The sequence below is a fragment of the Protopterus annectens genome, chromosome 2.part1, assembly GCF_019279795.1.
Source record: "Protopterus annectens isolate FY-2018-M chromosome 2.part1, PAN1.0, whole genome shotgun sequence".
NCBI lineage: Eukaryota > Metazoa > Chordata > Ceratodontiformes > Protopteridae > Protopterus > Protopterus annectens.
This window is the reverse complement of record NC_056729.1, coordinates 284,949,535-284,971,723: the sequence shown is the minus strand read 5'-3', so window position 1 is coordinate 284,971,723 and position 22,189 is coordinate 284,949,535. Positions and strand designations below refer to the sequence as shown.

The 22,189-nt window shown below is 42.3% G+C and overlaps 1 protein-coding gene across 3 annotated transcripts in view; it reads right to left on the bottom strand.

Annotated features, from left to right (window-relative positions):
- GNB1 (G protein subunit beta 1) overlaps positions 1–22,189 on the bottom strand; it is a 1,803,552-nt gene that overhangs the window by 505,132 nt on the left and 1,276,231 nt on the right. The gene's annotated exons all lie outside the window — the stretch shown is intronic.

The following is a 22,189-nucleotide window of genomic DNA, read 5'->3' as shown; positions in this document are numbered from 1 at the left end:
AAAAACAGCCTTTTGGGTAGTTTTGTGTAGGGAGACTAATATTGTGGCTGAGCAAATAAGTTTGGCACTATCTGCATATTGTGTCACAGTAGCTTGTTTAGTGGCAGAGTGCAGATTACTGAAAGATGTTGCAATGTAGGGATCCTAGAATTCATCCCAGCGGGATCTCCGGCTGTGACTGAGGAAATCATAACAGTCTTCATGCCATTTCACAGCTTGCTTCCTATTGGATAAGTAGCAGTGGAACCAGGTTAGTAATGGAACACTGAGGCCTAGAGAGGCTAGTTCCTCAAGGAGTTTCTGCTGAGAGACGGTATCCAATGCTTTAGATAGATCTAGGAAGACTGTTGAGAGTAGTTTATCATTGTTTCAGAGTCGCACCAATATCCGCTCTCAGTCAGTAGTAGCAGCACCGAACACCTCTTGTAGAACAAAATGCATTTATTGAAAATAAAACAAGCTAAAATCCAAAGCACACATTAGAGTTTAACTTTTTAAAAATAAGTTTAATTTACAATACAGTGAATTTAAACTTTTAAAACAAATTCAAGCTAACAAAAATATAAGAATAATGAAACCTGACAAAGGTGGGGGGGTGGTGATTTATGATACTGTTGAATATGTAAATAAAATTAATAGTATTTTGTTTAATTCAGGAAATTATGAAGTGTCATCCATTAATGAAGTAAATATAGGGTACCACAAAATTGATTTATTCTTGGAAGAACTATTGTTAGATGAAAGGATTGATTCAGATGTGTATAATTATTTGAAGGATGAAAATCCCATTATCAGCAGTATAGTGGGTATACCTAAAGTGCATAAGGATATAAATGATCCCCCCTTCCGGCCTATCATTTCCGGTAACAGATCAAAAATTTTTCTTTTGGTAAAGTGATAGATAGCTGGTTGAAACCCACCTACAGTAAAATTAAGCATATAGTTACGGATTCTTGGGAAGGTTGGTCCCAACTCTAGTTACCAAGGATATGTTTTTGGTAACAGTAGATATAGTAGATCTTTTTTCAAGCATACCCCAGGAAGAAGGGCTTAGTAGATTTAATAACAGTACAGAAAAATTTAGTGGATTAAAGTGGGATGAAATACGCTTGATTATGGAATTTATGGAAACAGTCCTGTCTTATAATTACATTCTATTTGAAGGAGAGTACTATAGGCAATGTAAAGGGGTAGCCATGGGGGCAGCATGTACCCCCATTTTTGCTAATTTGTTTTTATTGGATTGGGAAACAGAATATATTTTCCAATCTGAATGGAATGACAACATACTGTGTTACCTAAGATTTTTGGATGATGTGTTTTTAATATGGAAGGGGGAAGAGAATAGTCTCAATGAGTTTAAAATGTACTTAAACACTAGGTGTGATTATTTAAAATTCACATTCAGTGTAGACCAGAGGTCCATATCTTATTTGGACACTCGTATTACAGTAGAGAATGGGAGATTTAAATCCAACATATACAGAAAGGATACCTTTAGTAATGCATATTTGGAATATTCTAGCTGACATCCTAGTCATCAGAAAAGGAGCATAATTAAAGGTCAGTGCATTAGGGCAGCTAGAATGGCATCTGATTTCTCCGATATGGTACTCGAAATGGATATTATAGGGAATATGTTTAAGACAAGGGGTTACCCCATGGGAATGATAGCAGATATAAAAGAGTATGTGAAAAAAGAATGGGGGAATAAATATAAACCCATATTGGGAACAGGGACAGACCACATACAGGAGATGAACGTGACAAATAAAGATACGGTTATTAATTAATTCACTAGGGCATGTATTTTGCAATATGCCCCCCAAGTGGGAGATATTAAGAAAATAATAGAAGACAACTGGAATATACTGAAAACTGATGACAGTGTATATAAGAAGGTGGGGGGGGCACCTAAATTTGTATCTAAGAATGGATGCAATTTGAAAATGAGACTAGAAAAGAAAACTATGGACAGTAATCATGGACACAATTCCATAGGTACCACAAAATGTGGGAGCTGTAACCAATGTGGGTTAATTATTAGGGTACCTTATTTAATTCTGGAGGACAAAAATAAAACCGAGGTTAGATTTCGAAAAGGTAATTGCAGAACCTCTTACCTTGTTTATTTGGCTAAGTGTACCAAATGCTTTTTGTTTTTATGTGGGGAAGACTGAGAGATGTCTTAGAATTTACGACCATTTTTATAAAATAAGAAAAAAGGATACTAACAATGCTTTATGGAGACATCTCAGTGGTAACACACATTGTGATTCCTTTAATTTTGGCATTTTAGAATGTATAAAAGTAAATCCAAGAGGGGGAAGTATGAAATATAAACTTGGAGAAGAAGAAACTAGGTGGCAAATCAAACTAAATGCCTCTGCATATCCTGGACTTAATGAAACAATCGCCATTAAACCCATTTTGGAAAATAGAGGGTAGCTAAGAGAGGTGGAGATTTACAAAAGTTTAGTTAAAGCAAGGATGTATTTTATTGTGGCATGTGTGTCAATATTACAAATGTCAATATTATAAATATTTCTTGGTATATACATTTTATGTGGTAACTGTTTTTAATAAGTGTGGGAAGTTTGAATGAATATTCTTTGTTCTTTTTTCCACAAAAAAGGCAATTGACAAGGAAATGAAGCACTGAGCACTTTAAATTCTCATTAACAACTTATTATGTTTTAATTGTTTTATATAATTGATGAAACTAATTGATTCATGTTTGTATATAAGAGGGTAGTGGCTAGGATGATTTAGTTCTGAGGAAGTCTACATAGAGTAGATGAAAGCGCTTAACTCTGTGTGCTTTGGATTTTAGCTTGTTTTATTTTCAATAAACGCATTTTGTTCTACAAGAGGTGTTCGGTGCTGCTACTACTGACTGAGAGCAGATACTGGTGTTATTCTACATTGTCGACCGTTCCAGGTGCTGTTTATTTTCCCAATTGTTTCAGAGTCGATTAACCATAAAGTTTTAAAGGGCATTAGTGGTGCTTTGATTAAGTCAAAAGCCATGCTGAGTTAGAGTAGATTATGGTTGGTAAGGTATTTGAGCATAACATCTTAGGGGTGGACAGACAGCTTTTGATTGGGTAGTTCATTAGTTCGGTAAAATGTTTATGCTTATGTAAGGGTATGATGTATAATATTTTCAACATGTTGGGGACTTAGCTTTCTTTTATGAATATATTGACAGATATGGACACTGGGAATGCTATAGACTCTGATGGTATTTTTAGGTACTCTGCTGGTAATTTCTCAGCTGCCACGGTGGCTTGTTTCAGTTGTAGTAGATTTTTTTTTTTTTGGTTGGGGTGGGTACACTTTCAAGTCTAAAGGATACTTTGATGGTAGGGGTATGTGGAATAGTGAATGGTGATGTGGAGTTTTGTTTGGTTAGAGACAAGATGGAACTTGCAAAGTGGGTGCTGAACTGAGTTGTTGCATTACCTGGGTATTTAGAGGCTGTGGTGGGTTGGGGGTGGCAGAGGGTTGCCTGGGGTTTAGCAGTGACTTTATGGACTGCCAGAACAGTGTTATTTGTGTAGGTACTTTGTAGGTTTGTAAAATATTTTCTTGTCATTAAGTATTTTTTTTGTGAGATTTCTGAGATATCTATAATCCTGCAGGGTTAACAGAGTTTTATTTTATGTATACGTTTTCCAAGCCTGATCTCTAATAGTAGTCGCTTAGTAGTTTTTGTTAGTCAGGGTGCTGGAATGGATTTTACTCTTGTTTCTGAGGGGAGCTTGCTTCCCCACCCCAAACTAATGTTATTGAAGCCACATTCCCATCCTTCAAATTACAGCCTATCCCTACCTCTTACATCAAAACCTTACTGAAAAAACTTAAACCTACCACCCTCTCGGCAGATTGGCTCCCAGCTGAATACCTGCAAATAGCAGCTGATGGTATAGCCTACCCCATCTCCATCCTGATAAACAGAACCTTTACTGAGGCCACAATACCCAATATCTGGAAAATATCCTACGTAATACCACTCCATAAAGGTGGTCCTTCTACCGAACCATCTAACTACAGACCCATAGCAATTCTATCTCCAATAGCTAAGATCATGGAAAGATGTGTTCATAAACAATTTCTTAATCACCTCTCTCTAAACAATCTTTTGACCAAATCTCAACACGGCTTTAGACCCTACCATAGTACGACCACTGCCCTCCTATCCTTTACTGACTCAATTAATAAAAATCGCAACAACAAAAAAAATCTTCTGCCCTATTTCTTGACCTGTCAAAAGCCTTTGATATGGTCAATCACCAACTACTGCTACAGATGCTAAAAACCTTCCACTTTGAGAATTTAGCTCTCAATTGGTTCCATGCCTATCTCTCTGGAAGGCAACAGGCAGTCCAATGGCAAAATAAGCTCTCTCAACCCTTACCTAATACCATAGGAGTTCCACAAGGCTCCATTCTAGGTCCCCTTCTCTTCTCCGTGTTTATAAATGAACTCCACTCAGTTATCCCTCAAGCCACATGCATCCAATATGCAGATGACTCCACCCTCATCTGCTCAAATGTCGCTCTCCCTGACTTACAAATAATGACCCAACAATGCTTTGGTACAATTGAAAAATGGCCATCAGAGAGGAATCTCATCCTAAATCCTAAAAAAACTAAGTTATTACTATTCTTTCCCACCTCAGTTCCTCCTCCAGTGCAATACTCCCCACTAGCTAATAATAGCACCTTCTTCGTTCAATCTAATAATGGCACCATAATTAAACCTGACACTAACACTAAACTACTAGGGGTCACTATTGACAATAAACTTAAATTTAACTTACACATCAGTCAAACCATAAAGACTGTAAATAAGAAACTCGGATCACTGTATAGAATTAAGAACTTCCTCACCCCCATTGCCAAACTAACCATAGCACGTACCCATCTTCTCTCCACACTACTGTATGCTTCCCCTGTTTTTTCTTTCCTCAACATAGGGGACATTAATAAACTTTCCGTGACTTACAATCACATTGCTAGATTCATTACAGGTGCCCCTTATAGAACACATCACTGACTTAACCTAAAGAAACTTGACTGGTTAGAACTACCAAATATTCTCAAACTTAACCAACTCTCTGAAGCATATAAAATCATGAAGGAACCTGAAAAAACTCCCTCACTAAATCTACTGACCCCCTATTTCAACCTAAGTAGTCTTCGCTCCTCTAACAGATTACTGGTCCAAACCATCAAATCCAACAATATGGGAGGGGATGCTCTCTATGCTAATTCTATAGGCAAGGTTTGTAACTCCCTACCTAACAACCTAAGACTCTCCAATTCACTTTCTCAATTCAAGAAAAATCTTACCCAATTCTTTAAGGCACATTGGATATGCCCCTGCGTAAACCCAGGCTAGGTTCCTGTCAACTATAACACATCCTACACTACTTGAACAAACTGGATATCTTCTCAATTTCCTACTCTAACCGACTATTAATCCTACCCTTCTTTAATAAAGTAAGCAGTTTCTTTATCATCCCTCAGAACTCTAGAAAAGCAATGAACTGGAAACTCTACATAGTACTTTAAAGTCCCTTGAATTGCACTAGTTTTTCACTAGTTTTTTTCTCTTCAGAATTGTATTTTAACTGTAATTCTGCTATCATCAGTTTTTACATGAATGTATACAATATGTTAACTAGCATATTTTTTCCATCTATGTAATGTGTAAACTTATATGTATTTTTTTTTTTTGCAATGTGGAGCTTTTCTCCCCGGGCCTCCGCTGAAAATGGACATGTATCCAAGTTGGACCATCCCGGTCAACAAATGTAAAATAAAATAAAATAAAATAAATAAATAAATGGTTAGGAAGATGAGTAAAGCGAGTAACTGCTTCATCTAACAGTAATGTTTTTATGCAGTTCAAGTTTTATTGATTTACAGCTGTTATAAAGTGTGCAGGATTGAAATTCTCCACATTAGATTTGTTTGTATGCTATTTGCTTCTGAAAGTATCTGCTGTCTGATAGTGTACAGAGGTAGACAGACACTAATGCTGTCTGGCAAGGTTCCAGCAGGTTTAATATTTAACATTTGTTTACCGTGGAAGTACAACTGGGCAAAATTTCCCATTTTCAGTGGAGGCCCAGGGAGAAAACGTTTGCATAACTTAACTGTCAGTACTTTAAACAATAGTGAAACAATCAGAGAAATGATAGTAATAAATCACATAACATCGCAATTCTAGTAATAAAGCTAACCATGATCACTCAGTAACACATTTCGACAGCTACACTTAATATTAAGAAATGAAATATCTAAGAATCAATCAGAAGTTAAAAAGACTGGTAAATTAGAATGGAAATGTAATATACAATAGAAGGATATTTGTATACCTCGCAAGTATTAAACAAAACCGAGGACGTTTAGGATTTTTCCAGTTAAGTGTCTGTACAGGCATTTTTACACCCAAAGTAGAATTTAGAGAAATTTTCCCCAAGAGACAGCAAGTGTTAGAGGTGTGGCAGGAAAGAGAATGGTACTTGAGAATGTAACTAGATGGCGCACTTTAAAAATTCCATACATTAAAAAGTACAGTTGTGTACACTTACCATAAATGTAGATGTTCGAGTGTATTCACTGTTGCAGTCATTACATTTGGGTTATCCTGCTGGCGGGTTGCCCTCAGTCAGCCTGAATTCCAAAGTCTTGGGTCCTGCGTTGGTTGCTGTCGCCCCTTCCATGACGTCAGGGGTATAAAAGATGCAGCAGACGCCATTTTCTTCAGTTTTTCTTGCCCCAGATGTCAGGTGCCCCCAAAAGGGTATGCTAAACATATGTAAGTAACACATACATGCATCTAAATAAACTTTACCTTCATCTATAAGCAAATACACCACATAGGTTGTATAGATCAGAGAAGGAAAGATAAGTTCCAGCAAAAATAAGGGGGATGGTGGGTGGGTAACCTGGACTGCAACAGTGAATACACTTGGAACATCTACATTTATGTTAAGTGTACACAACTGTACTATGTTCATGTTTCACTGTTGCAGTCATTACATTTGGGTAGATTCCTAAAGCTATGGATGGGAGGATGGAACTAAATAGCATTAGGGGCGGCTATGAGGCACTGCAGAGGCAAAGCCTGCCTTGGATTTAGAGTAAAGTGGCAGATTGTAATGTTTTGTAAAGGTATGCACTGAACTCCAAGTAGCAGCCTCTAAAATGTCTTTGGTTGGTACTACCCTGAGAAAGGCTGCAGAAGTGGCTGCAGCTCTGGTTGAATGTGGCCTAATGTCCTTAGGCACAGGTTTGCCATGCTGAGAGTAGCAAAAACGAATGCAGTGACCTATCCACTTTGAAATAGTCTGCTTGGAGATGGCCTTTCCTTGTGATCCTGCAGCATATGCCACTAATAATTTTTCTGTCTTTCTGAAAACTTTAGTTTTATCCAAGTAGAATCTAAGTTGTTTGTGTACATCCAAATAATGCAGAATTTTCTCCCCCTTGTTCTGTGGATTTGGATAAAAAGTTGGCAAATGAATAGTTTGGTTAAGGGCTACACTGGATACTACCTTAGGCATAAATGTAGGGATTGTCCTCAGTGCTAAGTGAGCGCTCTACCATTTGAGCTAATTTCCCTGCCAGGGTGAGACCCTGTCCGGATAAAAAATGATAAAAGGGTTCCACAGCCATGAGAGCCTGTAGTTCTGACACATCCTGCAGAAGTTATTGCTAGGAGCAGAGCTGTTTTCCAAGATAAAAAACGTTATACCCGCAGTAGCAGCTGACTCAAAAGGGGGTAAGGTGAGTTTTTCCAAGACATAATTGAGGTCCCATGCAGGTGTTAGTGTTCTCCTTGGAGGCCTTAAATTTTTGGCTCCTCTGAGGTACTGCCTTAGTAAAGGATGAGAAGAGTGGTGGCTCTGTATTGTAATGAGCCGAAATGGCAGAGGCATAGATTTTAATTGATGAGAAAGACAGGCCTTTGTCCAGCATCTCAGTTAAGTATTGCAAAATCTGAGGAATATTTGGCACAGCTGTATCAGTTCCTTGAGCTTGGTTCCAAGCACAAAATCTCTTCCATTTTCCAGCATAGGATTTTCTAGTACTAGGCCTTCTGGCTTCTAAAATGACATCCATCACAGCTTTACTGAGAGGTGTGCTTTGTATGGTTACATCATCCGCCATGCTGCCAGGTTTAGGGTCCTGAGTTGGCTGTGCAGAATCTGATTGTTTTGTTGGGACAGTAGATGAGGTATTTGAGGGAAGGTCCAGGCTGGGCATTGAGACAAGTTCCTTATGATTGGATACCAGTACTGGCGTGGCCAGTCTGGGGCAATCAGAATAATTTTTGGTTTCTCCTGACTGACCTTTAGGAGTACTATGGGGAGGAGAGGCAGTGGAGGAAAGGCATATACTGATAGGTTTGTCCAGCTGAAAGATAAGGCGTCCACTTTCCATGCTTGTCTGTGATAAGTCCTTGTGCAGAATCTTTTTAGTTGATTGTTGTGAGGGGAGGCAAACAGATCTATGTCCTGGTGTCCCCATTTCTTTGTTACTATGCTGAAGACTTGTGGATCCAGGTGCCACTCGTGGGGATCCATGAGGTTTCTGCTTAGTTCGTCTGCCAGAGTATATTCCTTTCTGGCAGAAATTGTGCCTGCAGATAAACTTAAGTCAATGCTGTGTCCCATAAAGACATGGCTAGTCTGCAAAGGGGGTAAGAGTGAGTGCCCCCTGCTTATGTACCACATGACCGTGGTGTTCTCTGTCTATCAGAAGTTGTCCCTGAAGAATTGGGTCCTTGAAGGCTATCAGGGCATTTTGAACAGCTAGCATCTCCTTTTGATTGACATGTAGATGCATTTGGTTTGCGGACCAGATGCCCTAAATACCTCTTCCTGCCATGTGGGCCCCCCAGGCATAATCTGATGCATCCGTCGTAAGGTTCTGCCTGGCTGGGGGTATTGAGAATGGCTGTCCCTTGTTTTTTTGACAAAGTCTTTGCCCACCATCGAAACTCCTGTTGCAGGCAGGGAATAAGAGAAATCATTGTTTCCAGGCTGTGGCAATGTTGTGTCCATACACTTTTTAGGTACCATTGAAGTTTCCTCATATGCAGTCTTGCATATGGAATTAGTAGGATGCAGGATGCCATGAAGCCCCGGCAGAAATTTTCTTGCAGATAACTGGGTCCTTGTTGCCATTTCCTTGAAATAGGTAGTCAGTTGCCTTTGTTTGTCTGGCGTGAGATAAGCCATCTGGGCAGTTGTATTTAAACTTGCACCTAGGAATATTATCTCTTGTGAGGGTACTAGTTTTGATTTCTTTTTGTTGACTGTGTACCCTAGGCATGTTAAAAGTTTCTTCACAAATGCCAGATGCTGTAGTAGAATGTCCTTGTTCTCTGCTTGAATGAGGCAGTCGTGCAATATTTTTATTCCTCTTTGTCTGCAGAAAGCAATTACTGGTGCCAGGCACTTTGTGAAGACCCTGGGCGCAGTAGATAAGCCAAAGGGCAGTGCAGAGAATTGGTGATGCTTTGAGTCAGCCTTGAATCTGAGGTATCTTCTGCATGATTGTCTGATTGGGACATGCAGGTATGCCTCTTTTAGGTCTAAAGTCACGAGCCAAGCCTTGCTGCCCAGCATGGGCAGAAGCTGCTGCAAGGTCAACATCATGAATTTGGGTATATCCAGGTAAGTGTTTAGAATAGATAGGTCCAGAATTGGTCTCCATGCTTTGTCCTTTCTGGGTACCAAGAACAATCTTGAGTAAAATCCTTGTCCCTGCTCTTGCTGTGGCACTTGTTGAATAGTCCCCGTGTGCATGAGAGATGCAACTTGTTTTTGAGCCTCTGCCCATTGATTTTTTGACAGGTCTTGCCAACCGTTTGTCCTTGGCAGGGTATGGAAGTGAAACTTGTAGCCTTGTGACACTGTCTAGAACCCATTTGTCCTAGGTAATAATGTTCCAGTTTTGAGAAAAAAGTGCTAGTTTTCCCCCTTAGGGTGCAGCCAGAGGATACGTGCTTGGTACAAGCAGGGGGAAGTCATTGGGGACTGTTTCCTGTACAGTTGTGATTTATCATCTCCACTTTTGGAGGTAGAAGCACCCCATTGCTTAGACCTGTATGAACCTTGTGGCTGGGATCTGCCTCTAGGGCATCTGGATCTGCCCCTTTGAGGTCTGTCTGACACTGGAAAGGACCAATTCTTTGTAGGCCAGTGTCTCCTAAATCTAGGAGGCTGTACCTGTAAGAATTCCTTGACCGTTTGCATAGATTTAGCTTTGTCCTCCATTTTCTTTAACACCTCTTCTGCCTTAACACCAAACATGATATCATGCTGTAATGGAGCATCTAATAATTTTGCTTTGACATGATTAGGCAGATTTTGTTCCTTTAACCAAGCATGCCTCCTAATGACAGAACCCTTAACAGCGGCCCTGCAGGAGGCCTCTACAGAATCAAAACCACATTGCAAAGTATGCTTTCCAACTTGTTCAGTTGCATGCAATAAATCCTGTATTTCTTTGTTTTCTGCACATTCAGAATTTATCAACATTTTCTGTTTAAGCAGTGTCATAATATATTGCTGATACTTGAGCATATGAAACTGGCAATTTAGGGCCCTTATAGCCAAGGTAGCAGATGTGTAAATTTTTTTCCCCCATCTGTCTAGTGCCCTAGAATCTCTGTCAGAGGGGGTAGGGTGTTTTGCAGTAGAAGCCTTGACCCCCCCCCGGGACCCTGAGAAATTGTTTCTGGGTCTGCAGCAGGGTTTTTGAAAATGAATTTGAGAGAGTCAGGAACCCTGTAGTATCTGTCCGGCTTAACAGGAGCTGGAGGTAAGGAGTCAGGGGTCAGACTAGACTCTGAAAACACATCATCTACAAAACACAGGCGGAATAGCTAGAGGCCTGTGTTGAGGTAGTAAAAGGAAGTCTCTGAGCCTTTTTTAGATTCTGAAAAATCTTGGCTCTCCCAGTGGAAATGCTCTCTCATGGTATGCAAGGTTTCCCCAAAAGAGTAGTCTTCAGGAGGAGAAGCTGAAGGAATAGATTCTTCAGCATCAGAATCCTCATAGGGAGGTAGAGAATATTCCTGCTCAGAAGAGGAATCAGAAGAAATGGAAACCTGATCTGAAGATTCATAGTCTGTCTCTTGCCTAGGCCTCATCAGGATGGGGATGGGAACCCCTGATCAAGGTAATTAAGTCTTCGGCCATTTTGAGCACCTGTTTATGGGCATGGAGGCATGTCCATGAGGCTATGAGGCTGTTGAACTTGTTTCTTTGTCTTTAAAGGTGCTTTAGACTTTGCCTTTGAAGCTGATGTTGTTTTAATGTATAATTATTTAGGTCTGAATAAACCCTCAGAAGCCAATGCCTGCTCAGCGGCTCCAGAACCATCTGAGGGAATAGTCTCTGAGGCTCCAATACTTTGAGCTTCTAGCGGCCTTGCTGACTCCACGTGTCGGTAGCGGCCTGCGACTCTAAAGTAGCTGGCGTCAGGGGCTGCGAAAGCGCCTCACTGACAACCGGCGACTGGCTTAGGAGAAGCCTTGTCGGTTTTGGACCTCGGTAAAGTACAGTTTTGTACCTACCATAAATGTAGATGTTCGAAGATCCACATTGCTGCAGTCCTTACACTTGGGTAGTCCGCTGTCCTCGGTCGGCCCGAATATCAAAGTATTAGGCTGACGTCGGTCAAGGCGCTTAAGACTGACATCAGGACGTCAGGGTACAAATGCGCATGACCGACGTCATATCCTCAGTCTTTTCTTGCCCCAGATGTCAGAAGACCCTAAAAGGAAAGGTCAAAACCAAAAGACAGCAAAAAACAACCAACCACCCTTGCACTAATCATATGTACAATATATACACTATCCACAATATTCACAACCCAAACCACACAACCGCCTCTAACTACAGAGAGGAGGGAGGTATTGACTGCAGCAATGTGGATCTTGAACATCTACATTTATGGTAGGTACAAAACTGTACTATGTTCTTCATCTCACATTGCTGCAGTCCTTACACTTGGGTAGAATCCCAAAGCAGAGGTAAGGGAGGATGGCAAAACTATAAAGCAGTAGGAGCTGCCAACATGCCCTGTAAAATTGCAGTGGCAAAACCAGCCCTAGATTTAGAGTAAAGTGGAAGGTGGTAATGCTTAGAGAAAGTATGTACTGAACTCCAAGTAGCTGCCTCCAAAATATCTTTAGTTGCCACCCCCCTCAAAAAAGCTGTAGAAGTGGCAGTAGCCCTAGTGGAATGAGGCCTAATCCCAGCTGGAATCTCCTTACCATGATGGGAATAACAGAAAGCAATACAAAACCCAATCCACTTAGAAATAGTTTGTTTTGACACAGGCTTGCCCTGAGAACTCAAAGCAAAAGAAACAAATAACTGCTGAGACTGCCTGAATCCTTTAGTTCTGCTCAAATAATATCGCAATTGCCTGTGTATATCCAAAGTGTGCAAAATCTTTTCCCCTTTATTTTGGGGGTTTGCATAAAAAGTAGGCAAATGAATAGTTTGGTTTAAAGCCACACTAGAAACCACTTTAGGCATAAAGGAAGGATTAGTACGCAAAGATACCCTATCCTTATGGAAAATTAAGAAAGGCTCAACCGCCATAAGGGCCTGTAATTCAGAAACCCTTCTCGCAGAGGTAATGGCCAACAAAAAAGCAGTCTTCCATGATAAATATTTCAACTCGGCAGTAGCTGCAGGCTCAAAAGGTTGTAGAGTGAGTTTCTCCAACACAAAACTGAGATCCCAAGCAGGAGTAGGAGCTCTACGTGGGAGTCTTATATTCTTTGCCCCTCTAAGGAATTGCTTAAACAAAGGATGAGAAAACAATGGTGGGTCACAGTCATAGTGAGCAGAAATTGCTGCAGCATGAACCTTAATAGAAGAGAAGGACAAACCTTTGTCCAGTAACTCAGTAAGATATTGAAGAGCCACACTTAAATTAGGCTGAGAAACATCAAATTCCTTTGCTGTACTCCAAAATAAAAATCTCTTCCATTTATCTGCATACACTTTCCTTGTACTAGGCCTTCTGGCCTCCAAAATAACATTCAAAACTTGCTGAGGAAGCTGAGACCCTCCAGGGTTTAAAACAGAATATGCCAGGCTGTTAGATGAAGAGAGTGAAGTTTGACATTGAGTAAATGACTGTTCTCCTGAGACAGCAGGTGTGGAATCAAGGCAAAGGCCATGGAGGCTCCTGCACCAGACTTCTCAGTAATGGGTACCAGTGCTGTCGAGGCCAATCTGGAGCTATTAAAATCATCTTTGGCTTGTCCTGTCTGACCTTCAGGAGTACCTTTGGGAGGAGAGGCAGAGGTGGAAAGGCATATACATGAAGATTGCTCCAATTGAATGAAAGAGCATCCACTTTCCAAGCTGTGGGATGAAACCTTTTGTGCAAAACTTTGGCAGCTGGTAGTTTAGTGGAGAAGCGAACAGATCTATGTCTGGAGTTCCCATAACACTGTCAATTTCTGAAATACATGAGGATCCAATTTCCACTCGTGGGGATCCATAATTTGTCTGCTCAACACATCTGCTAAGGAGTTCTGTGCTCCCGGCAGAAACCTTGCCTGAAGATTCAGCTGTAAACTGAGAGCAGTCTCCCACAAAATCATTGCTTGTCTGCATAGAGGATAAGAATGCTCCCCTTGCTTGTTGATGTACCACATGACAGTTGTGTTGTCTGTTAAAACCAACACCTGCCCTGGAAGTAGTAAATCCTTGAAAGCTATTAATGCAAATTGGACTGCTAACATCTCCTTCAGGTTGATATGTAGATGTTGAAGTCTGGCAGGCCACGTGTCTTGTACCCACTTTCCATTTAGATGAGCTCCCCAAGCTTTGTCTGAGGCATCTGTCGTTAGAATCTGACTCGCCTCTGGTCGGGTCACAGAGAGTCCCTTGTTTAGGTGACATTCCTGAGCCCACCACAAAAACTCCTTTTGAATGCAAGGTATTATCTGAATGACAGTGTCCATATCTTGGCAGTGCTGTGTCCATACATTTTGAGATACCATTGTAGCTTCCTCATATGCAGTTTGGCATTGGGAAGCACCAGAATACAAGATGCCATGAACCCCAAGGCTTGAAGGACTGTCCTTGCAGTCAGCCTGGACTGATGAGACAATTGATGGAAGTAAAGAGAAAGATTCTTTTGTTTGTCCGGGGTCAAAAGGCCATCTGGGATGCTGTATTCAGTCTCACACCCAGAAAGCACATGTCCTGAGAGGGTACTAGACTGGACTTTATTTCGCTCACAGAATACCCCAGGCATCTTAGCACTGCTATCACATACTGTAAATGATGAAGAAGTTCGTCCTTTTTGGGCCAGAATCAGGCAATCGTCCAAATAAGGATAGATCTGTATTCCTCTTAGCCTGAAGAAAGCTATCACTGGAGCCAGAACTTTCGTGAACACTCTGGGCGCAGTAGATAAGCCAAAGGGCAATGCAGAGAACTGATAATGAGAAGTCCCAGCCCGAAAACGCAGATACTTCCTGCAACTGAGCCTGATAGGAACATGAAGGTAAGCCTCCTTGAGATCCAGAGTCACCATCCAGTGATCTTTGCCCAGCAGAGGCAAAAGCTGTTGTAACGTCAACATTTTGAACTTGGGAATGTCCAGATATGTGTTGAGGATAGATAAATCCAAAATTGGTCTCCACGTGTTCCCCTTCTTTGGTACTAGGAACAGGCGAGAATAAAATCCTAGGCCCACTTCTGGTAGAGGGACCGGTTGTATGGCCCCTATTTGAAGTAGCAGATAAATTTGTTTGTGAGCCTCTAGTCTTTGTTGAGGAGGAACGTCTGGCATGCCTTTGAAAGGAGGCAAGGTATGGAAATAAAACTTGTAACCTTGGTGTATGATATCCAATACCCATCTGTCCTGAGTAATCAAACTCCAATTTTCCTTGAAGAGTGCCAACCTCCCTCCCAAAGGTGCTGCCAGGCAAGAAGGATCTGGCAGCTGAAAAGGTAGGTTATTGGGCCTGTTTACGAAAGGACTGGCCCCTGCCCTCACCCGAAGACTGTGCAGGTGAACTCCCCGTTCTAGGTCTGAAGGAACTCTGAGCTCTGTCCCTACCACGTCTAGATCTACCCCTAGACTGAGAATCATAAGAAGGATACGTCCACCCCTTAGCAGGCCAATTCCTACTAAACTTCGGAGGCTGAACTTGCAAAAAATCCTTAACAGCCTGCATAGTCTTAGCCTTGTCTTCCATTTTCTTCAAGACTGACTCCACAGGTGAACCAAACAACACATCAGACTGTAAAGGAGCATCCAAAATCCTTGTCTTAACATGGTCAGATAAATTCTGATCCCTCAGCCAGGCGTGCCTAAGAACTGAACCAGTGGCAGCCACCCTAGACGAGGCCTATACAGCATCAAAACCACATTGCAAAGAATGCTTACCCACCTGTTCCGAGACATGCACCAAATCTTGTAATTCTTTACACTCAATGCCTTCCGCCAGAGCATCTACCTTAGACTTCAATTGAGAAAGAAGATAGTTTTGATATTTCAACATGTGAAACTGGCAATTCAAAGCCCTCATAGCTAAGGTGGAAGAAGTATAGACTTTCTTTCCCCATCTATCCAAAGCTCTGGCCTCTTTATCTGGAGGAACCGGATTTTTACAACAGAGGCCTTGACACCCTTAGGTCCCTGACTAGCAGTTTGTGGGCCGACCCTAGGACTCTTGTAAAGATATTTATGAGCCTCAGGCACCCTGTAATACCTATCCGGTTTAACAGGAGCAGGAGGCAAAGAATCAGGATTAAGTGAAGCCTCTGCAAACACATCTTCCACAACATCCAGAACAGGTGGTATAGCCAAAGGCCTATGCTGGGGTAAAAGCAAAAATTCCCTAAGCCTTTTCCTGGAATCAGAGAAGTCCTGACCTTCCCACTTAAAATGTTCCCTCATGGAATGAAGAGTCTCTGAAAAAGAAAAATCCTCTGGAGGAGAAGCAGAAGGAGTCGAATCATCTGCATCAGAATCAGAATAAGGAGAGTACTCCTGCAAGTCTTCAGCAAGACTCTGAAACATCCAAGCCTGCTCAAAACTCCCCAACTCTGGTTCCACCCTAGGCCTCTTATCAGGAGGGGGCAAAGAACCTCTAATCAAAGTAATTAAATCTTCTGCCATTTTAAGCATGTGCTTCTTGGGCACAGATCCTGTTGAACTAGGAGTGACACCAACAGAAGCTAAACCTGGCCTGCCTCTGGGAGAAGCCTTGGAAACAGAAGGAGAGGGCCTAACCACCCTAGGAAGGGAGGGGAGTACAGTAACCTGAGAAGCCCCTTCAGCCTGACCTGCCTCCTGAGAGGCCACATCCTGCAATATCAAAGTCTCCCCCTGGGACTCCAGAGAAGTCTCGGGCGGAACCACCGGTTCCACTGACGCCTCTAAAGAACCGGCGTCCGGTACGGACGACTCTTCTTGCCTGGGTTTAGCTGCTTTGTCTTTGCGCTTCGAAGAAGCGGGCACCGGAGAATCCGACGGCATATTATAATTGCACCGCTTCAAGACCAACCTGGCACAATCTAACCTTCGCTAATAGTGCGCTTATTGACCCTAGCACAAAAGCGACACCCAACAACGTCGTGCTCAGGCCCCAAACAAGGAATACACAAAGTATGATAATCCCTATGCGGTATCTGCTTCCCACAAGAAATACAGTTATTCACTTTTTCTGACATCCGGTAAACCACTGAGGCAAGAAAAAACTAAAATGTTCCCCAACGGGGTACTTAGCCAACTTTGACTCTGTCTGAAACTCCGAATTCGAAAAATTTCAGAACGCCGAACGGCACTTGCAACGCTGCTTCTGCATCGGACCATGCGGCAAAAAAGACTGAGGATATGACGTCGGTCATGCGCATTTGTACCCTGACGTCCTGATGTCAGTCTTAAGCGCCTTGACCGACGTCAGCCTAATACTTTGATATTCGGGCTGACCGAGGACAGCGGACTACCCAAGTGTAAGGACTGCAGCAATGTGAGATGAAGAACATCCTGTCTTTTTCTTTTCGTTTTTTGTGAACTCTGGTTGTCAGATGGCAATCTGACGACATTGTATAATTAAATCTCCGGCCAAAATAGCTTAATGCAAAATCGTACAGACGCTTAATAGTGCGTTGGTTAAATCTAGCACAAAACCGACAACTAGCTACGTCGTGGTCAGGGCCTAGGCAAGGAATACTGTAAGAGCGAATGTCCTTATGAAGTATTTGCTTCCCACAAGAAATACTATTAACTTTTTCTGACATCGGACTGGAGCAAGAAAAAAGTTTCCCCAACGAGGTACTTAGCTTTTACTGAAGACTTCGGATCGGAAATTCAAACATGAAAATCTCAGGAGTCGGCTGACTGGCACTTGCGAACTGCTTCTGCTTCGGGCACCGTGCGGCAAGAAAGACTAAAGAAAATGGTGTCGGCTACATCTTTTATAACCCTGGCGACCTGACGTCAGGGAAGGGGCGACAGCAATCGACGTAGGACCCAAGACTTTGGAATTCATGCCGACTGAGGGTAACCTGCCAGCAGGATAACCCAAATATAATGACTGCAACAGTGAAACACGAAGAACATCTGCCAGGAATGCTGGGAAATCAAATGGTTGTAACTAAGGAAAATATTCTTTTGAGCTGTTTTATAGACAGTGAATTACCTAAACATAGTAAGTCCTGACCAAGTTTCATGTTTTTGGCTGCCCAAAATACAATTACTAGAAAATGGAAACCAAAATCTATAAACCATAACTGAATTATTGAATGTAGAAAAAGAAGAAAAAAAGGAACATGGGAGAATACCTGCAGAATATTGTTCAGGAAGAGGAGTAAAATTTCATGGGGCACAGGACTTCAGCAATCTAAAAATAAAATGTTTGCAATTTTTTTTTAACTTAACTATGTATACCCATATCACCGTGCAATGTGTATGTTAATAAAGATGTTGGAAAAAAAGTGGAGTGTGTGTGTGTGTGTGGGGGGGGGGGGGGAGCAGCTAAGAATTGGTGCCAACTCCACTTTAACAAGTATACCACAAAGATCGTACATCATGCCATTACATTTCTTAAAGCCTTGAAAAGGGAGAATGCAGTGCAACTGCCATGATGAACTTTGTTGCATGTATATAAAAAATTATAGTATTGCTGTAAAATAAATGTTCAAAGACAACAGTATTCTAGTATTACACTAATATGTAAGCCTTAACATCCAGCTTAAGTAATAATCCAGCTTTTTTTTTGTTAAATTAAAAGCAAAGGAGGGGGTAAAGGAAAGCAGCCACCCTTGTTGGTCATTTACTGTGTCATTTTGTCTTAATATCCACAGTACAATACCAGATTTCTCTATCAGTTTATGTGAAATTTATACCAGTTACATACATTTCACTTGACAATACAGCTGGATCAGGCTGTACACCACTGAATATCAGTCTGAAATGTGAAGGTTACAGATGTCATCTTCCAGCAATCATGAACATACTATGTATACACCTGTATATTATACCCTCCAAGGCAGACTAAAAATAATTTCCAGAGAATTTAATTAGCATGCGTCAGGTCAGCACAAAATTCTTTCTGAGCAAGACCACACAAGAACTGAACATACTTTGGATTAGATTTGAAATGTGACAAAAAATGTCAGACCAGCAAGTACAGTTGTATCTATTTACTTTAAATGTAGATGTCACATTATCTTCACTGTTGCAATAATAACCATATAAGGTTTTCCTTTCTGTGGTAGTCCTTGACCAGCTCGTGTACCACAGGTTGTAGAAGACAAGGTGTCCCTGATAAGGTCCATCCATTCAAAAAGGAGTACCATGTAACAATTCTGGAATAGGGATGGAGGGAGGGATGTTGATATGTGCAAAACCAAGACAACAGACAGAATAGTTGTGCAAAATCTTACCATAATCATATATGTCCTCTTCCATGTTGCAGTATTATTGAGGGATCCTCTGCCTCAGGCTACTTGAGTGGTAGCTCTTATACAAAAGCTTAAGCCTGGTTGCTGCTAGTGCATGGGATGCCACACGCAGGGCCATAAACCAGGGGCCTTAAATGAGACGTCTGCATCCACAGATCTCATAAATGACTGCCCAGTCAGACAGTAGTCAAGGTAGCGGCAAATGATGTCCTATAGACAGGTGAAATGCAATTGACTGCCCAGTGTGACCATAGTCTAGGTAGTGGTCCATGATGCCCCATAGCCAGGAAATGTGTAATGTGGGGGGACAGGTGGGAGGGAAGGAATACTCCAATATGAAAGAGGACATAAATGGTTATGGTAAGATTTTACAGAACTATTCTATGTCCTATTCTCATGTTACAGTATTCTTGCTGTGTGAGAGTACCACAGCTTAAGAAGGAAGAATGGTGGAGAAGTAGCAGCAGATTCTTGAAATCCCTGCAGGATTATCCTTGCGAATCCTGCTCTGGCGATATGGTCCAGTTTGTAATGATTGGGAAAGGGATGTACAGAGGACAAAGTGGCTACCCTCAAGGATGGCCGCTGTGTCCAGGCATTTGAAGGCAGCCTCAAAACAGGCTACTGCCCTAGTACAGTGTGTCCTGACCCCCCCCCTTGATAAAAGTGCTTTCTATGGTAGGAACAGCAGAAGCAGAGTGTTTTTCTAATCCAGCAAGAGACAGTTTGGATACTGGCTTACTCAGGACCCTGGGATGGAAGGACAAAGAGATGATCAGACTTTCTAATAGTCTTAACTTTGTCCAAACAGAACCTTAGCTGCCTGTGGACATCAAGCAAGTGCAGTATTTTCTCACGGTCATTTTTAGGAGAAGGGAAAGAAGGTGGGTAAGTGAATAGACTGATTTAGTGGCAGTTTACTGACCACTTTGGACATGAAGGAGGGGTTGGTGCACAGGGACACTCTTTGTTGAAGATAGTGTAGGGGGATGCCATGAGCGCCTGTAATGATTTGAGCTTTTTGGCTGAGGTAAGGGCTACCAATAGGACTGTTTTCCATGTGCATATCTGCAGGGATGCAGAGCTGGGTGGCTCGAAAAGGGCAAATGTAAACTTTTCCAAGACATAATTTAGGTCCCAAGGGGGTGGGATAGGCTTCCTTCGTGGCCTAATGTACAAGACCCCTTTTAAGAATAGCTTAACATCCAACCTGGAGAGTAGAGGAGGATCCAAGGGTAAGCAAGCAAAGATGGCAGACAACTGAACTTTCACTGAAGAGTATGAACGGTCTGTTTTTATCAGCGCTCACACACACAGGCTAAGACTAGAGGAACATCCGCTTGAAAGGGGTCCCTATGTCTTTGGAGACACCATTTGGAGAACCTTTCCCATTTGGAAATGTAGGATCCCCTTGTGATAGGTTTCCTGGCTTCCTGCAGGATAGACAGCATGTCCTCAGTAGTGTCTGAACGGAACTAAAAGTTCATCACCCAGAGGGTTAAGCAAAGGATCTGCAGGTGTGGATGAGAGAGTTCCCTTCTGTTGTGTGAGCAGATCCACCTAGTGGAGCAACTTGTGGTGATTACCCTTGGTGAATGACTGAAGGGAGAACCAATACTGCCTTGGTCAATAGGAAGTCACCAGCAAGATTTTTGGTATGTACCTCCTTTTTCAGGAGGATTTTCTGAATGAGATGAAAGGGAGGGAAGGCATACAGAAATAGTCCCTTCTACGAGATGATGGTGTCCACTCTTCAAGCTAGTGGGGAGGGATCCTTGACATAAAAGGTCTTCAATTGTCTGTTCTGGGGGGAGGCGAATCTATTTGGGGTGTGCCCTATTGGTGAACAACGTCTAGGAATACTTCTCTGTGCAACATCCACTTGTGATGCAGAGAGAATGATCTGCTGAGAGCATCGCTTGGTGTTTTTCCTGGGATGGAATACAGACTGCCTGCAGTGATATGTTGTTCCTAGAGGCTAATTCCCAAACTTGCATTACTAATCTGCAGTCCCCTTTGTTTGATGATGTACCACATTACAGTGGCATTATCTGTGAAGATTTGTAGGGGGCCTGGTTGCAAGACAGGGAGAAAGGCCTACAGGGCTACTGCAGTCATCCTCCTTACGTTGATGTGTTTTCTCAGGAGGGATGGTTGCCACAAGGCTTGCACCTTGAAGCCATTCATGGTAGCTCCCCATCCCAGATCTGAGGCTAGTCTGTGCATGCAATGGGTTGGTGCGGTGGGTTGGAGAGGCAGTCCTGAGTTCAGTTTTATCTGCTGAATCCACCACATTAATTCTGTTTGTAAGTACGGCAGGAAGGGTATTTGGTATTCTAGTGGGTGGCTGTGTTAGGACCAACATTCTTTAGATATCACTAACTTTCTCATGCGCATCCTGGCTAGTGGCAGCATACGTGTGGTGGCTACCATAAGGCCCAGTAGGCATATGAAATGCCTGGCTGATAAGTGGTTGACCTCGAGGAGGTCCTGGAAGTGGCTGCTCAGGGAAGTTGCCTTGTTCTGAGGGAGGAAAGCCTTCATCAGGTCTGTCTGTATCCTGCATCCCAGGAAGGTTTTGTCCTGTGCTGGGGAGAGGGATGATTTTGTCAGGTTGAGTGCAAATCCCAACCCCTGGAGCAGAGACATGGAGAACAGATGATTTTTGAGGGTGTCTTCCCCTTCTGCAAGGATGAGAATGTCATCCAGGTAGGGGTAGATTTGAATTCCCTTCGCCCCACAGTAGGTGACTGCTAGAGCTAGGCACTTGGTGAAGACCCTTGGTGCAGTGGATAAACCAAGGCAGTAAATTGAAAGTGTGAACGGGGTCCAGCAAAACGTAGGTGCTTCCTGTGGTTTTGATGTATAGGAATGTGGAGGTAAGCCTCCTTCAAGTCCAAAGTGGCCATGAAAGCCTTGGGTAGCAATAGTGGAAGGAGGTTTCAAAGGGATAGCATTCTGAAGGAAGGGACTTTCAGAAAGAGGTTTAAGAAGGATAAATCCATGATTGGCCTCCAAGGGCCATCCTTTTTGGTACCACGAATAACGTGGAGTAAAAACCTTTTTCTTCTTGGCCTGGTGGAACATCTATGGTTCCCTGAGCAAGAAGGTTCTGGATAATGGGAGGAATTAGATGAAGTTGGTTCTTGGGTAGAAAGCCCTGTGGTGTGGGGTTTTCCTGCCAAGGCAGGAAATATCTTTTATCCACTA